This window comes from Phaseolus vulgaris, chromosome 3 (assembly GCF_051622355.1).
Source record: "Phaseolus vulgaris cultivar YP4 chromosome 3, ASM5162235v1, whole genome shotgun sequence".
Taxonomy (NCBI): domain Eukaryota; kingdom Viridiplantae; phylum Streptophyta; class Magnoliopsida; order Fabales; family Fabaceae; genus Phaseolus; species Phaseolus vulgaris.
The window spans coordinates 29,122,464-29,133,796 of record NC_143500.1 but is presented as its reverse complement, the minus strand read 5'-3'; the positions used below and the strand labels follow the sequence as shown (position 1 = coordinate 29,133,796).

At 37.0% G+C, this 11,333-nt stretch overlaps 1 pseudogene; it reads left to right on the top strand.

The window, feature by feature from the left end:
- The first annotated feature begins 7,094 nt into the window (after positions 1-7,094).
- LOC137808889 (small nucleolar RNA R71) lies at positions 7,095-7,200 on the top strand (annotated as a pseudogene).
- The last annotated feature ends 4,133 nt before the right edge of the window (positions 7,201-11,333 follow it).

The window sequence follows — 11,333 nt, the reverse complement described above, 5'->3', positions numbered from 1 at the left end:
CTTTAGTGGGTATTTATTCGTGTTAGACCCCGAATGTACTATACACACACATGCACTTTCGCTGATAAAGTCTTTCATGCATACGGGTTTAAACATACGTATCTTTGGGGGCCCACTTACGTGGCCCATTATCTCGACTAGACCACCGAGTTGACCTGCTCCCCACAGATGCCGATGTCCGATCTCCTGAGCACCGATCCTATCGCTCAGGTTCAGTACACAAGCCCCCAAGCTCGAGCTGGAACTTGTTTCAGTGAAGGGGCTAATTGCTCACCTACGGTGACCTACGTGCTTGTGAGTGACGCGACGTGCACAATGCCTTGACGTACACGTGGCCACATCAACGGTTGGAAAGCATTGTCGCTTGCACTTCCCCTTATACGTTAACCCTTCAATTTTACGCTCCCTTCACTATTTCATTCCACTTTTGCGATTTCTTTCACACATCCTACTCTGAACTCCCTGTTTCCTCCTCTTCAAACGAGTCTCCTCGCCTCCCTTCACTAATCATCTCAAGGTACGTTTTTTATCTGTGACCGCCTTTCGTCTACCATTTCGATGCTTTTAATCTGCTTATAACTGAGTTGGGACTGTTTATATTTCTCGTATCTATCATCGTTGTTATCACTGGTTTTCTGCTTGCTTGCTTCATTCTTCAAAAACGCATGCACTTCTTCTTTTGAGTATTGCATTTGTTTCCTTTCTTTGTTTTAAATTTCCTATAAGATGGATTGCCAATCCCTAGATTACAAAACCTTCTACCCCTGGGCCTCTAGTGACCTTTTAGAGGAAACTTCTGACTTTACTACCCGTGTGAGCATAGTGACGTATAGGAAGAGCGAGCACCCCAAAATGAACTGCATTTTTTGCAGAGAGCACGAAAAGTTCATCAAAGTGGTACCTTGTAGGAAGGGTGAACCGGTTTGTTGTGATGAGTCATCGGACCCAGAGGGCGCGTTTTGCTTCATTTGCTCCACCATTTTCAAAAAACTCCTTCTACACCTTCCCTTTCCGAGCTTTGAGAGAGCCTTTCTAAATGAAGAGATATGCTCTGAACTCGTCTTTAAGAGGAAGCGAAAAGCTGATATTGCCATCTCTGTTCCTTCTTACTCGGATGGTCGAGCTCCCTCCTACCGGGACTACCCACCTAGCACTTCCTCTCCTCACGACATTGCGATGCAGGAGGGCGGAGGTGAAAGTGCCTCAGAGGGAGACCAGTGGGACTCCTCCTCAGACCCAGTCTACTTCCTACAAAAGATGCTGCTCTCGGCAAAAGTCAAATGGAGGCTAGAAAACTGGGAGGAGGATCCCTTGATGGAGCACATGTCAAGGCAACTGGGGGAAGCCCTAGTTGTGAACTACCTCCTCCTCTCCAAGATGTGGAAGGCTAAGGAATTGGCCAACGAAAAAGCCCTCCAAACTGTTGGGCTCAAACGACAAGTCACTAGACTTACCCTGGAGGTGGAGGAGCTTCGAAGAACTAGCCGAGAGACTAATGCCCTTCTGTTTGGGAAGCCTTGGGACTATATGCCAGGAACAACGACCTTCGCACTGAAGTTGAGAAGCTGAAAGGAGAGCTGGCCAGTAGGGATGAGGAGGTGGCCAGACAGAAGGAGGAGATGGCCTAAAAGGATGAACTTCTCCAAAAGACCAAAGACGAGCTGATGAGTGATGCCGCTGACTCCTATGCAACGGGCTTCGAAGATGCTATGGCCCAAGTCACTTGTATACACCTTGAGCCGGATCTCTCCCAGACAAGGTTAGGGAAAGCTGTCGTAGATGGACAACTAGTAGATGTGGAATAGCAATGGTGACCTCGCCATGGACTGGTACTTCGTGTCCCTAATCTCCTGCTGGGGTTACTACTATCGAGGCCTTGTGACCTTCTTCTAGGTATTCCTTCAGGAAGCCCTCCTTCACCAAACTGGCCAACTAGTGTCCAAGTGCCAAACAGTTGTGCAAGTCGTGCCCAATGGCCTTGTGGAACTCGCACCACGTGTCCTTGCTTGGCCCCAACCTCTTGTCAGTATATAGTGGTGGCTTTAGCTTGTCGGTCACGTCTGTGATAGTGATCAGCTCCTTGAGGGCTACCCTGAACTTGTGCCTGTAGAGTGATGACTTTTTACGGCAAGTGCACCACTTTGTCAGAAGCAATAATTGTCCCTAAGGACGGATATCGATCCCACAAGGAACAATGAATTATCAAGTACAATAATCACTAAATATAGAACAAAACAATTAAAAGTATATTGAAAGTGGTTGTGTTTAAGAAAACAGACAAAAAAATAGTTATTTCAATTAGAAAAATAGGGATTAGGTTTCATCTCTCTAACTCTCATGTATTTTGATTAGCATGTCAATATTAATTTCTTTTATTGAAATTGATGCCCGTATAAAAATCATTTATATCGATTCCTCGCATATAAAATCCTTAAGAATGTCCCCTAACTATCGATTCCTCGCATAATTATAAGAACAACTTAGAACGAAGCTCAGACGTTTAATACCAATTAACATTTCAAGTCTATTCTAGCACTCAAATATGTTAAGTATTGTTCTTTACGTCCAAACCCTAAAAATACCTCCCGATCAGATTTAAGATTCTCAATTTGTCACGGAAAATTAAAAGTAAAACAACAATACCGATAATCAATCTAGAACTGAACATTAATATATAAGATATCACCTCAATACATAAGAGTTTGAGCAGATTACTCCCAATCCCAAAGGGTAGAATTAGCCACGCATACTTCTAGCACCCTTCATTCTCCTAATTGAGTTACAATTCACTCTCTGGTGTTTTTCTCTCCATCTGGCACACCAGGGTTGAACCTCTAGCCCCCTATTTATCCTAATTTTTTAGGGTTAGGTTGCTTCATGTGTCGCACTAATGGGATAAGTGATAAACATAAAAAAGACCCAATCTTTCTATGCATCTTTTTCCATTCTAGGACCTTCGAGCTTTCTCTCTTTAGCTCAAATTATTCTCCTTTATTCCAAATCTTCAATTCTCCCTAGATATTTGCAATTGACACCAAATTTGAGAATAAAATGCTCTTATTTAAAAAAAGCTCATAAAAAATGTAAAAAGGTATAAATTCATAAATTAGGGAATATTTTATATGTAAATTAACAATAAATCCTCATAAGTGCCTATATTTTAATATGAAATATTACTGAAATTAGACACTTATTGCTCTCCCCAACTTAGAATCTTGCTTGTCCTCAAGCAAAGTAAATGAATATATTTGAATTTAAATATCAAACAACTTAATTCATTAAACAACAAATCAAATTAAAAACTTATGATGCTTCCAAATTCAAATATAGAAAAATATAGACACAATCAACTTCAAGGATCAAATCAAGACAAATAAATGACAATTCATCAAGGAAGATATTCTCATATGCTCACGGGTAAGTGTTTCTCTCTATTTTCACTGAATCATAACAAAACACAGTTGCTTTTTGATCCTGCCGACAACTCGAATGTGGAGGAATCGCTTTGTAGCACTCTCTGTCCCGTCTACGCGACTGTGTTCTCTGCAAAGTCACCCTCAGAACCTTCTCTTGGATCTCCAAACGCGACCTGCAAAACACACAGACGGCGCCTCTAGCGGCCGTTTGCACTCCGACGATCAAGTTAGACCACAGAACCACCAAATGAGAAAAACTAGTAGTGTGTGTGAAAAACTCTTGTTTTTTCTCCCTTGACTCTCACCCTGATTCTCCCTTTTATGTCGCTGCCTGTATCTGGGCCTAACAAAATTCTGTTATGCTTTTCTGACATGTGCCAGAACCCTGTTATGCTTTTCTGCGACAACGTACCTCTAGAATCAGTAGAGTGAGAGTGTGAGAGTCTGTTCGTGTCTGCGCGTCTCTGCGCTTGGCTGCGCCTGTCTGTACCCTCAGTGGTACGGAGTGCACCTTTATCTGGACCGCACCCCTCTCAGATGATGACACGTGGAGGCATGCAACTCACATCTAACCACACACGTGTCACTTACTGGAAGGGCTCTAGCGCTTCTCTTTGTGTGCCTAAATTACGCCCTTGCGGAGTAACTTGGGATATTTCTTCCATCTGGGTAAATCGCATACTCTTAGGAGAACGCCAGGTGTGGCTGGTCTAGGCACACTCACCAAACGTTGCTCTCTGCGTAAACGGCTTACCCTTCACGGTGTCACACACGTAATGGGTTGAGGGAATCACCAATCACTGACTGGTTTACTAGCTCCCTCAGGCCACTCTCGTGCATGGTTCCCTGAGATGTGCTCATGCGAGGTCCATGCGTAACGCTCTCGTTGGGAACCTCAGTCCCAGTTTAACTGCGTGTAACACGAGACCCCGATGACCATGCACCCGATGACTGATCGGTGCTCTATTGCTTCTCGCGTTCTGCCTCCAGACGTTCATCGGGGAAACTGGTCTGTTGGTGGCCACTTGGTTACTGACCACCGATCACCGTTCTGGTGATCTGTTCCCTGACTTCTCTGCCGCCTGACCTGTCGGTGGTCACTTGGTTAGAGACGACCGATCACGTTCACCTCGATCTATCTGTCACCTGGTCCGCGTGTCACCTCGCGAGCGGTCCACGTGGTTCTCTGCTGCTGACGTCATAGACTACCGATGACCGATCGGATCACTTTTCATTTCATCTTTAAATCACAAACATATTAGAACCATGAATCTTGAGGTCTTTTGAAGGGTTGTAGTGAGACTGGGCTTCCAAAAAATATTGGTTTTTCTTAGATAAAAAATGCACATCTTAAAGAAGAAGAACATACCTACGATTCAATTATAGAGAACATATATGTTATCTAATTATCACTTTCTTTCGAACCTTTTTCCTCTTTTTCTTTCTAACTTTTCATGATGATTTTTTTTTTCTATTTCTTTTTCTTCTTCTGTTTCTCTTTTTTTTTCTATAATAGGAAAATACTCTTCCTATATTTTAATTTTTTGAGCTTTCACAATCAAAACCAACCATTCCCTCTTGTATATGTATTGCATCTATGTTCTCCTTCCTTAAGCATGCTAAAGGGTAGAAAAATATATCATCAAAGGTTAAGGTGCAATAATAACAAAATTTTTGGGGGATATATATAAAAAATGAGATTCTAATCAGATAAAGGTTGGCTATTTGGCCATGGCTCCTAATTAACACAACAAATGCCTCAATCATCTTCATGCTCTTTTATGATGTAACAAAAATAAAAATTAAGCAACCACAACTGTCAATTCATCAGTAAAACTCTCAAAACTATTTAAGGTTCACACACTCACTTGGTTTAATTGGTCCATTCCTTTTTGTCTTGTCATTATCTGTCCTAATCAATCATCCTGTTAAATTTTTATGTATCATAATTTTAACTACATTTGAATAGGGATTCAATCATATATTTCTTTTCTAACCTATGCTTAATTCATCTTACTATTTAATATTTAAACACAAATTCTTTTTTCCACAATTCAAAATTAATATTCTAGTTCTTTTTTATTTGAGAAAAATAAACTAGAAAACAAACAAATTAAAACTGAAATTTATTTAAAAAATTAATTCAAGACATAAAACTAACAAAACCAAATTTATTCAAATTACCAAATAAGAAAATAAACAAATAAATAGAAAACAAAATAACCGAAAAATAAAATAAAAACTAAACAGAAAATAAAATTCAAATAACTGAAAATAAAAGATAATTAGAAAGATAAAACCATATTTTTTTTCAATCCTCTCTTCTTAAGAAGTCATCCAGCTGTTTGTTATCATTTGTTGGATCTACCCCTTGAATAATAGAACTTGTCCTCAGGTCAAAATACATAACCTGCAAAATGATTAGGAGGCATATAGGATTTTTATTTTTTATTATTTTTGAAAAATAAAATCAACAAAGGTAACAACATAAAATTAAAATGTGGACTGGGTTGCCTCCTTCTGTACACATTCTTCCCCTGCATTAAAATTTTTAAGACCATAAAAAAGATTTAAAGTTACCTCCTCATCTTGAGTTCTAACTTGAAGTTCTCCTTTGTCAATATCAACTATGATTCTAGCAGACTTCATAAAGGGTCTTCCAAGTATTGGTGGGTTTAATCTCCAAATCACCTATTTTCTTCAACATTGTCAAAGAAATTATATTTACGCTTGCTCGCAAATCCAATAAAGCATTGTCTACAAATAAAGCACCTATAGACACGGGAAGGTTAAAACTCCCTAGGTCCTTGAATTTTTTAGGCAAGCCTTTTCGAATAATGACACTGTATTTATCCTCCAGCTTTATATTTCTTTCTTCAATATAGCTCCTATTCTTTCGAAATCTTTCAAATGTTGAATTTTGCGTCAAATTTCCTGCAAAATAATTTTTAGGGAGCAATTTATCAAAGAATTTTCTTTCCTTCTCTTTTTTTTGAAGGAGGATGAGATGATAAATATTTTTCAAGAACACCTCTCTCCTTATATTCACTTTTTTCTTCCTCACTTCTTTTCTTTTCTCTTTCTAACTCCCAGTCTCACCTTCTTTTTCAGTTACTACATTATTGCAATGCTCTTTTGGGTTGGTTTGGCTATCAATTGAAAACTGGCTACTTTGTATTTATTCAAATTGTTTGACCACTTTTTCCATCTGGATCTTTATATTCCTAATCGTTGCCATGCTATTTTCTTCCATTATCACAAGCTTTGTTAGGGCGTCTTCAACTTTACTCATTTTTTCAAGCATGGATGGATCCTCAACTTCAGGTGAATTTTTCTGATAAGAACAGTGACCATTAGGATGATCACCTCCACAAAAATCACACCTGATTGATTGACTCTAGCTTTGAGATGAATGAACAACGTATAAATGTTAGTTGCTCAATCTGTTGTGTCAGAATTTTATTTTGAGCCAAGAGTGCATCTTCTAACAACCCTTCATTTTGATTATTTTGTCTATCATGTTGGGATTGATAATCAGTTGACGCTAATGCAGCAATAATCCTTGTCGCTTGTTCTACATCAAGAGCCATCATTGTGCTGCCAACTGTAGCATCTAGGAGCATCTTTGTGTCAGATCTGAGACCAGTGAGAAATATGCTTAGTTGAGCAATATCTTCAAACCCATGATTTGGGCTTTTTCTAAGTATCATTTTAAATCTCTCCCATGTCTCACAGAATGATTCATCTGTTCCTTGTCTGAACACAAAAATTTCAGACTTTGCTTTGATGTAGCGAGAAATTGAAAACAATCTTTGCAAAAGTTTTTTCTCTACATCCTTCCAACTAGTGAGACTCTTATTTGGAAGTGATCTGAACCAATCCTTAACCTTTCCTGCCAATGACAAAGAAAACAAGCACATATAAACATTTTCAAGATCACGTGATTGAAAGCCCATTGTTCCCACCAATTCATAGAATGTAGACAAATGTGAACATGGATCCTCATGATCCATTGCTTTGAATTGATGGGTAATGATGAGAGTGAGAAAAATGAGTTTTATTTCCAAGGCCTTGGCGGTAGCAGATATTGTAATACTAGAAAAATGCCTTGCCCCTTGGTACATGACATAATCTCCAAGTGTCCTTTTAGGAGGTGGTGCTTGTTCTTCTGTCATGTTGCTTTCTTCCTAAAACATATTAGTGGAGAAAAAAAAAGTATATTTTTTTCTATTTAAAAAAAAATAAAAGCAAATAAAATAAAATAAATTTGAAGATAAAAATAAAAAACAAATTAAAACAAATCTGCAAAAGAAAATAAAAAAAAAAACAAAAAAAAACACTAAAATGACACTAAGAGAAAAATAACAAAAATATGTAGAAAAAAAATATAAATAAAATAAAAACTTACATAAAATAAAAACTAAACATAAGATAAAAGAAAATAAAAAAATATAAAATATAAAACAAAAATAAATAAAAACTTAAAAATACAATATACTAATGTACTTAAAATAAAAAATAAATAATATTAATAAAATAAAAGCAAAATAAAAGAAGATAAAACAGAAAATTATAATTTTTAACAACTAACTAAAATAATTTAAAGATAACTACGTAAACTCTAAATAAACTAAGTAAACTGAACGTAGAAAAAAAATATAATAAATATAACAAAATCAAAATAAAAATAAAAATAAAAACAAAAACAAATAAATAACGTGTAAAGAAAAGAAAGAAAAAAAAAGAAAACAACAACTTTCTTTTTTAAAACAGCAAATCTATAAATTAAAATCAAATCAAAAGAAAAATCAAAATAAATAGAAACAAATAAAATCAAAATAAGAATTTAAATAATAAGAGCAAATCTCTGCAAATTAAAAATAAAATCAAAACAAATTTGATTAAAACAAAATAAAAACAGTAACAAATATAAACATAAAATTAAAACAAATCAAAACAATTAAAATATTCACAATATTTAGGAAACTATACTCAACAAATCAAAATAGTTCTCGACAACAGTGCCAAAAACTTGATGACTTTTTACGGAAGTGCACCGCTTTGTCAGAAGTAATAATTGTCCCTAAGAACGGATATCGATCCCACAAGGAACAATGAATTATCAAGTACAATAATCGCTAAATATAGAACAAAACAATTAAAAGTATATTGAAATTGGTTGTGTTGGCGATGATCAATAAGAAAACAGATAAAGAATTAGTTGTTTCAATTGGAAAAATAGATATTAGGTTTCATCTCTATCACTCTCATGTATTTTGATTAGCATGTCAATATCAAGTTCTTTGATTGAAATTGATGCCCGTATAAAAATCATTTATATCGATTCCTCGCATATAAAATCCTTAAGAATGTCCCCTAACTATCAATCCCTCGCATAATTATAAGAACAACTTAGAACGAAGCTCATACGTTTAATAGCAATTAACATTTCAAGTCTATTCCTGACACTCAAATATGTTAAGTATTGTTGTTTAGGTCCGAACCCTAAAAATACCTCTCGGTCATATTTAAGATTCTGAATTTGTCATGGAAAGTTAAAAGTAAAACAACAATACCAATAATCAATCAAGAACTAAATATTAATATATAAGATATCACCTCAATACATAAGAGTTTGAGCAGATTACTCCAAATCCCAAAGGGTAGAATTAGCCACGCATACTTCTAACACCCTTCATTCTCCCAATTGAGTTACAATTCACTCTATGGTGTTTTCCTCTCCATCTGACACACCAGGGTTGAACCTCTAGCCCCCTATTTATCCTAATTTTCTAGGGTTAGGTTGTTTAATGTCTCGCACTAATGTGCTAAGTGATAAACCTAAAAAAGGCTCAATCTTTCTATGCATCTTTTTCCATTCTAGGACCTTCCAGCTTTCTCTTTTTAGCTCAAATTATTCTCCTTTGTTCCAAATCTTCAATTCTCCCTATAAATCTGCAATTAACACCAAATTTGAGAATAAAATGTTCTTATTCAAATAAAGCTCATAAAAAATGTAAAAAGGTATAAATTCATACATTAGGGATTATTTTATATGTAAATTAGCAATAAATCCTCATAAGTGCCTATATTTTAATATGAAATATTACTGAAATTAGACACTTATTACAGGGCACGTCTCCCTTTGCTCGGGCCCTAGTCTGGTGCTTTTACTGCTCATAGGGCGCATATTTGGGCAGTGGTCTCTTCTCCGTTGTAGCTTCATGTACCCTCAGGGGTTGAGCTCGGCCGCTCTCCCGAGGTCTCGTCGGTCCAACGCTTCCACATTTTACTGTTACCTCCTCTTCTGCGTTGATGTAGGTGACAACTCGGTGCCGGATTTCGCTAAACGTCTTTGGTCAGCATCGTATTAAGGAATCGTTGAATGGCCCTGACACAATTCCTGATGTGATTCCAATAGCCATATAGAGAAAGGTTCTTGACCTTCTTAGGAATCACCTTGAGTTGTACATTATAGAGGCACTTTTCTTAGAGTTGGATCATTGTTCTAAGACAAGAACTCACCAAAAACTAGTACCAAATCCCAAACTCATTTGGATGAACCAATTTTAGTCAAATTGAACCGAACAAAAGAGTAAGAAAAGCAAAGGAACAAGATGAATGGACTGAAATATAAAACTGCCGAACCAAAACTCATAAAAAACAGCAAGAACACCAAACCAAAACTCAAGAACACAAGCTAACAAAAACAATAGAAAGAGAAGAAAGGAAGGAGAAGAGAGTGCTCATGAAGATGGAAGAATGTTGGATGATCTCGCCACTAGAAGTGTGGAATGCTCCTAGATGAGAGTGATGCCGCCACTTGAGGACTCCAATGATCCATCAAGATAAGACTAGAAAAGAAGGCTCCAAAAGCTCTCCAAAGTTCACTCAAAATTTGAGTAGAGTTTTCTTAGATTAATTCCAATCTCCATTTTACAAAGAGAGCACCTCTATTTATAGCCTAAGGTGCTGAAAATGCAAGCTAAACATTTCAAAAATTCCCTCCTAAAAAGCTTCTAGAATTTGCGCCTAAAACAAAGCATGAGGAAGGTGTGATCCCTTCTCTCACTTTGGCACCTCCTTATTTACTCCTACACCTATCTACTAACACCCCCCCCCCCCCCCCCCCCCCCCACTAAGACTCTTAACTAAAGACTAAAAGATGCTTTAACAATAGAGGTTTCTAATGTTTCCCTCTAAGCACCTTTCTAAACAATATTTATTTAAAACTTGGCTTTGCCCTTCATGCGATGGTCTTTGGGTTTTTGTGGGCTTTGGCCTTCTTGGGCTTGGGCTTGGGCTTGGGCTTGGGCTTTATCTTTTGCAAAGATTAACAAGAAAAACTTTAAATGTGAAGGCGAATGATCTTGTTCTTCATTATAAAAAGCCACCTTTAGTTGATTCTCATCATACTCCCTGAGTTGGAGAGAATTCGCCCACGAATTCTGAATCCCTGCATATAACAAAGTCAGTTTACTTTTACAATCAAAAGTGTAAGAAAAAGGAATACATGACTTAGCAGATGGAACCAAAGGGATTGCAGAAAAGGAGGTCCTACAAATCGACCAAGTTGGAAAAATGTGTTTGGGAATGATGATATTTTTGGGAAAAAGACCTCTTAAATGGTGAAACCCATTAGGAGGTATGAAAAAATCATCCCTAACATATTTTAACCAAGGTGGTGTTGAAATAGGAACCTTGGGTAATGAAAAAGATAAAGAAGAAGAAGAAGACCTTGGAGGGTCCATTTGAGGTATAGCACGAGTCAACATGATGGATTTAGAGGAGAAAATGGTGTGACTCGGTGTAGTACTTACTTCTTTTTCTTTCTCATTTTCTCTTTTAGTTTTCATTTTTATTTGGTCCTCATGAACCTCTTTGGGAGAGAGGGGTTTTAATATAACCTTGCGCCCT